Source organism: Pseudochaenichthys georgianus, chromosome 4 (assembly GCF_902827115.2).
Source record: "Pseudochaenichthys georgianus chromosome 4, fPseGeo1.2, whole genome shotgun sequence".
NCBI classification, from domain to species: Eukaryota; Metazoa; Chordata; class Actinopteri; order Perciformes; family Channichthyidae; genus Pseudochaenichthys; species Pseudochaenichthys georgianus.
This window is the reverse complement of record NC_047506.1, coordinates 32,933,645-32,939,644: the sequence shown is the minus strand read 5'-3', so window position 1 is coordinate 32,939,644 and position 6,000 is coordinate 32,933,645.

The window sequence follows — 6,000 nt, the reverse complement described above, 5'->3', positions numbered from 1 at the left end:
GACAAGGGGGGAAATGGATTAATAACCAAGAGAGGAAAAGAGGCAGAGACCATGAAAGAGCCAGAGAAAGAGCGGCAGATAAAGAGACAGGGAGGCTGCATACAAATGACCCCTTTTAGCTAATTAGCAGCGCCTCTAAGAGCCCTGCGAGAATTGTCCCCTATATGCTGTCGCTGCACAGTGGCCCTATAGGTGGTGAGAGCGAGCCCACGGCCACAGGGGCTCATAAGCAATGTGTGTCATTGCGAAATACCATCAGTCATAGAACAAAGGAGGCACGCAGGTCAACGGCAGCGATACACCGCTGCTCTTTTTCTCTTCCTCCTCTTTTCCCGTCCTTCACTTAATTTTCCATTAACTCCTTCCTCCTCATTTCTTCATCTCTTCTCCCCCATCTCTTATCTGTTCCTATCTTCCTCATAGCCGTCCTGTTCCTTTGTGTGTGAGTCAATTAGCCAGCCCTTTAGTTTTGATTTATGGACCATGGACCTCCTATGGCCTAATGGATTGCTGTGAATTAATATGCAATGCTTATGTGCGTGTGTGATAAATTAAAGCACAGAAGACACAATAGAGGTCACTGGGGTACCTCTCCCTATGCCGACGGGGTCTGAATCGGCGCCACTCCGGCCCCCAATTTTCATCCCTCACTTGAGAGAAATTATCAATTTGTAATGTTGACATAATGGATGATGAACAATAATAAAGTGACTGCTGCGCTCGTTTAGGTGAAGGCTCTCAAAATCATTTGCCATGTGGAAATAATTAGGCACTTCATAAAGATTGGGACCAGCGATTGTTATTGTCTGAACAAAAGGCATTATGGGATGTCAGAGCGACGTGTTCCGAGCAGATTCATCACCACAGATTTTCTTTCCCCCCCTTTGTTGACCGAGGACAACAACACAGAGATTAGAGACTCATCCTGCCTCAGGGGGGGTGCAGAGAGGAGAGGTCAGGATAGGTGCAAGTATTCATCACTATCAACGCCCTCATCATCATCATCTGATTTTTGTAACGCACACGCTCTATGACCAGAGGCTATTTACGCCAATCCAAAGTCAAGAGGCCTCGTACTGGTGGTTTATAGTTCACGGGGTCATGAACTTTGCGGTCTCTATCAGAAAAAAATACGTTTAACATAAGGCCTGTCAGCGCAATACTGCATGCACACACACACACACACACACACACACACACACACACACACACACACACACACACACACACACACACCACCTCCAGCAGTGTATTATGTTCAGGTGAAAAAAAATGAATCTCCACAATGTCAACATTTCAGGAAATAACTAAGAGGAACAACTGAGCAGTTTTACTTTCAGCTCAAATAAACTATAATGTAATGGTTTCAAAGTCATAAGGAAACCTTTAACATATGTTGCCGGCAAAGTAGTGATTTCTTCTTTTAAAGTACAAATAAGTCCCCTAAATCCTTTGAAAACAGTTATTTCTCTGCTTCAGTTTTGTAAATCCTTGTTTTACTGACATTGCTAAATAAAAAATTAAAACTCCTCGAATTTCATCCTATCTTTTTTCTTTAAACTGACTCAATAGGGAAATGTTTTTAAAGTGTGTTCAATGGCATAAAATGGTAATACTGAAACAATTTCTTTCTGCATCATTAATATTTAAGCAGAAATTCAAATATCTTAGTTGAGTTTGTGGGAACTATCAATTGGACAACAATAAAACATCAACAATTCTTCCATAACCAGAAGCAAGGAATTATGTGTGACACAACTAAACAGCACTTTGAGAACTGAAAAGAAAAACGGCCAGTGCACATAATTATGTTTTCTTCCAAAACACTTTAGTCAAAACCGTTTTTTAGATGACAGCAACAGGACAATTGACTCTAGATAGCTAGTGTCAAGTCTTTGATTACTATATTCTCTAGAGAGAACTGATAGAATTCAAGATGGAGCAAATTAAAACGTTTACTGGAAGGACTAAGAGTCAACGCTGGACATAGTACTTGTATGTGGGCTTACAAGGTGGGGTAATGATGTTTTTCTATAGGCCAGCAGTGAGTGATGCCCTTTGAACGTTTAAAAGCACGTTGCACCCTGTTAACCAAGGGATGTAAGGTTGGCAACCATGAACCGTAACGTCCCCAGTTAAAGCCGTCTGGGGACCTGTGTTGCATGTCATTCCCCATCTCTCTTCCTCATTTCCTCTCTTCTATCACTGTCAGTATGAATAACATACAAAAATGCCTTGAAAATAGTCATTCATAATATATTCAAAAACATTCATTATGATTTATGAATCTCAAGCAACTATATTTATACGACAATTCAGTCATTTTAATTACGCACCTGTACTTTTATGGTACTAATTATTAGTGGTGTCAATCAATTAAAACATTTAGCGTTAATGACAAAAATGCAATAAAGGTTTATCACAAATTTGAAATATTAGTATTCATGTGTGGTGCTGTAATAAAGAAATGGATGACAAACTGGTGGGAGGAATCTACCTCGTGTAACGGAACACCTAATCAATGACAAATGGCAAATGCACTAAATCACGATAGAAAACTAAGGAAAGTCATTTTGCTCAAGCTTGCGCTAGTTTCTAGAAGTTGGAGATAGCGGACTGGCTAGTTGTTAGTAGTTAGGGTTAGGAGCAGAGATGGGGTCGTTACTAAAAAAAAGTAATATATTACATATTACATATTACTTCAAAAAAAAGTAATATATTACACTACTTCGTTACTATCTACATAAAGTAATTCGTTACTTTACTCGTTACTTTACTCGTTACTTTACTCGTTACTTTACTCGTTACTTTACTCGCAGGGCCGGCCCGCCCCTCCCTACAGGCAGATCACGCAGACTGCTAAAGTTTCAAATGTTCTCTTTAGTTCAGTTTCCATTGTCGCATAAGACTGATCCAGATAGCTCCTGAATGTTTTCCTATCTGACCATGGCTGTCCTCTGTCTCCTGCTATCTGACCGTGGCTGTCCTCTGTCTCCTGCTATCTGACCGTGGCTGTCCTCTGTCTCCTGTTATCTGACCGTGGCTGTCCTCTGTCTCCTGCTATCTGTATATTTTGCGCAGTCTATCTCTGCTCACGCTGTTGCGTCAGCGTGTTCTCCTGCGTGTTGGCCATGTGTTGCACTGGAGCCAGACTTCAGCCGAGCACCTACGAACTGCGCATGCGTGAGTGGCAATAACTCTCCTTACCAGCAGGCAGCGGTAGTGTGTATTCGTCATTCAAAACAAGCAACAACCGGAAAACAGAGAAGAAGAACTACGTGTGTGTGATATAAATAAACAACAGCTATGTGCGTTAGCTTCACCTAGCATGTGTTCTTTGCAGGTGTTTGTTGAGGTTTGATTATGACTGATTTTAGAAAGTAACGAAGTAACGCGTGTCGGGGCAATGTTAGTAACTGTAGTGTGATTACTGGATTATAAAAGTAGCGCGTTACACTACTCCGTTACCGACAAAGTAATATTATTACAGTAACGCGTTACACCCAACTCTGGTTAGGAGTTAGAATAAAGTAAAACATGTTGTGTTATTGCTGCTTACTGATGTAAAATGGTCTCCTGTCAGTTCAATAGGGTGACTGTGGCTGCGAGGAAGTGCAGTTATCTTTCAACCAGAAGGCTGTGGGTTCGATCCCAGCCCGTGCAGTCAACATGTTGATGTTTCCTTTAGCAAGATACTTAACTCCTGATGGCGGTATGTGTATGAATGTTAGCTCAGCATGAATAATGGGTGAATGACTCGTATGTAAAGCACTTTGAGGGGTCGAAAAGACCTGCTAAGTATATAAGTACACTCCATTTACCATTCAATACATGTAGCTTGTGCCAATTCCTCTGCTTTCTTTGCCTTTTCACTGCCATGACATTGTTTGTAGCCTTTATTTAACCAGGTGAAAGCCCCTTGATGGTAAAAATCCGTAGGAAATTGGAGTCGAACTTCAACATGTAATTCATTTCCATCACTTTTTCTTAACACGCTAAGGTTTTCAGATGAATCACAAGTGTTGAGGTTGACATCTCTGGCATTATCAATTTATCAAACCCATTCCCTATGACTAGTTTTAAGACATGTTTCTGTGTCTAGTTATAAGACATTTCCTTGTTTCAACAACAAATTGTAGCAACAGTGTGTCAAACTAAAAGTATTCATCATTTCCAGGCTGATCACCATGAGTCACAGAACTTTATCAAGGTGTCTAGGAGCTTTTAATGAGCAGTCGGACCATTAACGCTGCCGAGCTCGAGTAGGATGATATTTTATCAACCTTAAAATCAGGTTACCGGATGAATCAATGCTCACCTGGGATCTACAAGGTATACATGTAATAGCAGCAGCAGTATGCATAACTGTGGCAGCTGCCCTGGTGGGGCCACCGATAATACTCAATCTGACTGACCTCATTAAGGGACCCTTTGTTTTTTACCTTCCCCATCTCACCCAAGATATTACATTACATTAAATGACATTGCATTTAGCTGATGCTTTTATCCAAAGCAACTTACAATAAGTGCATTCGACCAACAAAATACAAACTTGAAGAAAACAGAATCATATAAGTACATCAGGTTTCATAGAGCAAAAACATTTCAAGTGCTACTCAACTGGCTTTAGATAAGCCAGTCCTTTATTAGTATAGAAGTGCTCTGTTAATAGTTCTATTGCTCGAAGTGGAGTCGAAAAAGATGAGTTTTCAGTCTGCCCCGGAAGGTGTGTACACTTTCTACTGTCCTTATTTCAATGGGGAGCTCATTCCACCATTTTGGAGCCAGGATAGCAAACCCATGTGTTTTTGCTGATGGGAACTTGGGTCCCCTTCGCAGCGAGGGTGCAACGAGCCGTTTGGTTGATGCAGAGCGGAGTGCACGTGCTGGGGTGTACGGTTTAACCATGTCCTGGATGTAGGAAGGGCCAGATCCATTCGCAGCATGCTACGCAAGTACCATTGTCTTGAAGTGGATTCTAGCAGTGACCGGAAGCCAGTGGAGGGAGCGGAGGAGCGGCGTGGTGTAGGAGAATTTAGGAAGGTTGAAGACCAGACGAGCCGCTGCATTCTGGATGAGCTGCAGAGGTCGGATGGCACATGCAGGTAGACCAGCCAGGAGGGAGTTGCAGTAGTTTAGGCGTGAGATGACGAGAGCCTGGACCAGAACCTGCGTCGCTTTCTGGGTCAGCTGGGGACGTATCCTCCTGATGTTGTAAAGCGTGTATCTGATATCCACAGCCTGCCACTGCTTTCATCAGAGGAGAAAAAGCACACATCTGATCATTTCATTCTCCACTCGCTGCGGTGACAGTGTGTGCGTGCGCGGGACGCTGGCAGAGATTATTAACAGTTTAATGGATAACAAAGCCTGACAGGTGGTCCTCTTGCTGAGATTAAGGACCGGTGGGTTAATGACGGTGTGGGTGAGATTGTCATAACTCAAAATGGGGCCATTAAAGGGATATTACTGAGAAAGACTTCGGCTGATATGGGCTCAACTCCCCAACAAGGTGGCATCGGGCAGAGGGCTTTTGCCATTTTTCAGGGAGTTTTTTCTTTTGCCTGCAGCTCTATATAAATGGGCTCTAGAAGAATCTTAGGCAGAAACATGTGATGAGACAAAGGGAAACACTGTTGGCTCCTGCTGCTGCATTCAACCATAGAACTGCCAAACCATAAAAAATATCTGTCATCAAGTTTTTAGCTACAGCTTTATTTTGGTAACCCTAACCCTTATTTTATCTAAATTGGTTGGATTTGAATTGGAACTCAATTTCACAACTGAATTGGCAGCATCCCGAAGTAGTGATGCCAAATAAACAGAGAACATTTTATTTGAGTTTTTACTTCTTTTCACTCTTGTCTTCCTGGACAAAGAAAAGCAAATTCCTCTCAGGGAAACACTCATCACCAGTTGAAGCTGCAGGAGAACAATGATGAGAGGGGGTTCTCTGCAATTCACTACTCCCCTCTGTCGGTGAGCAGGGGCCACTGCAGT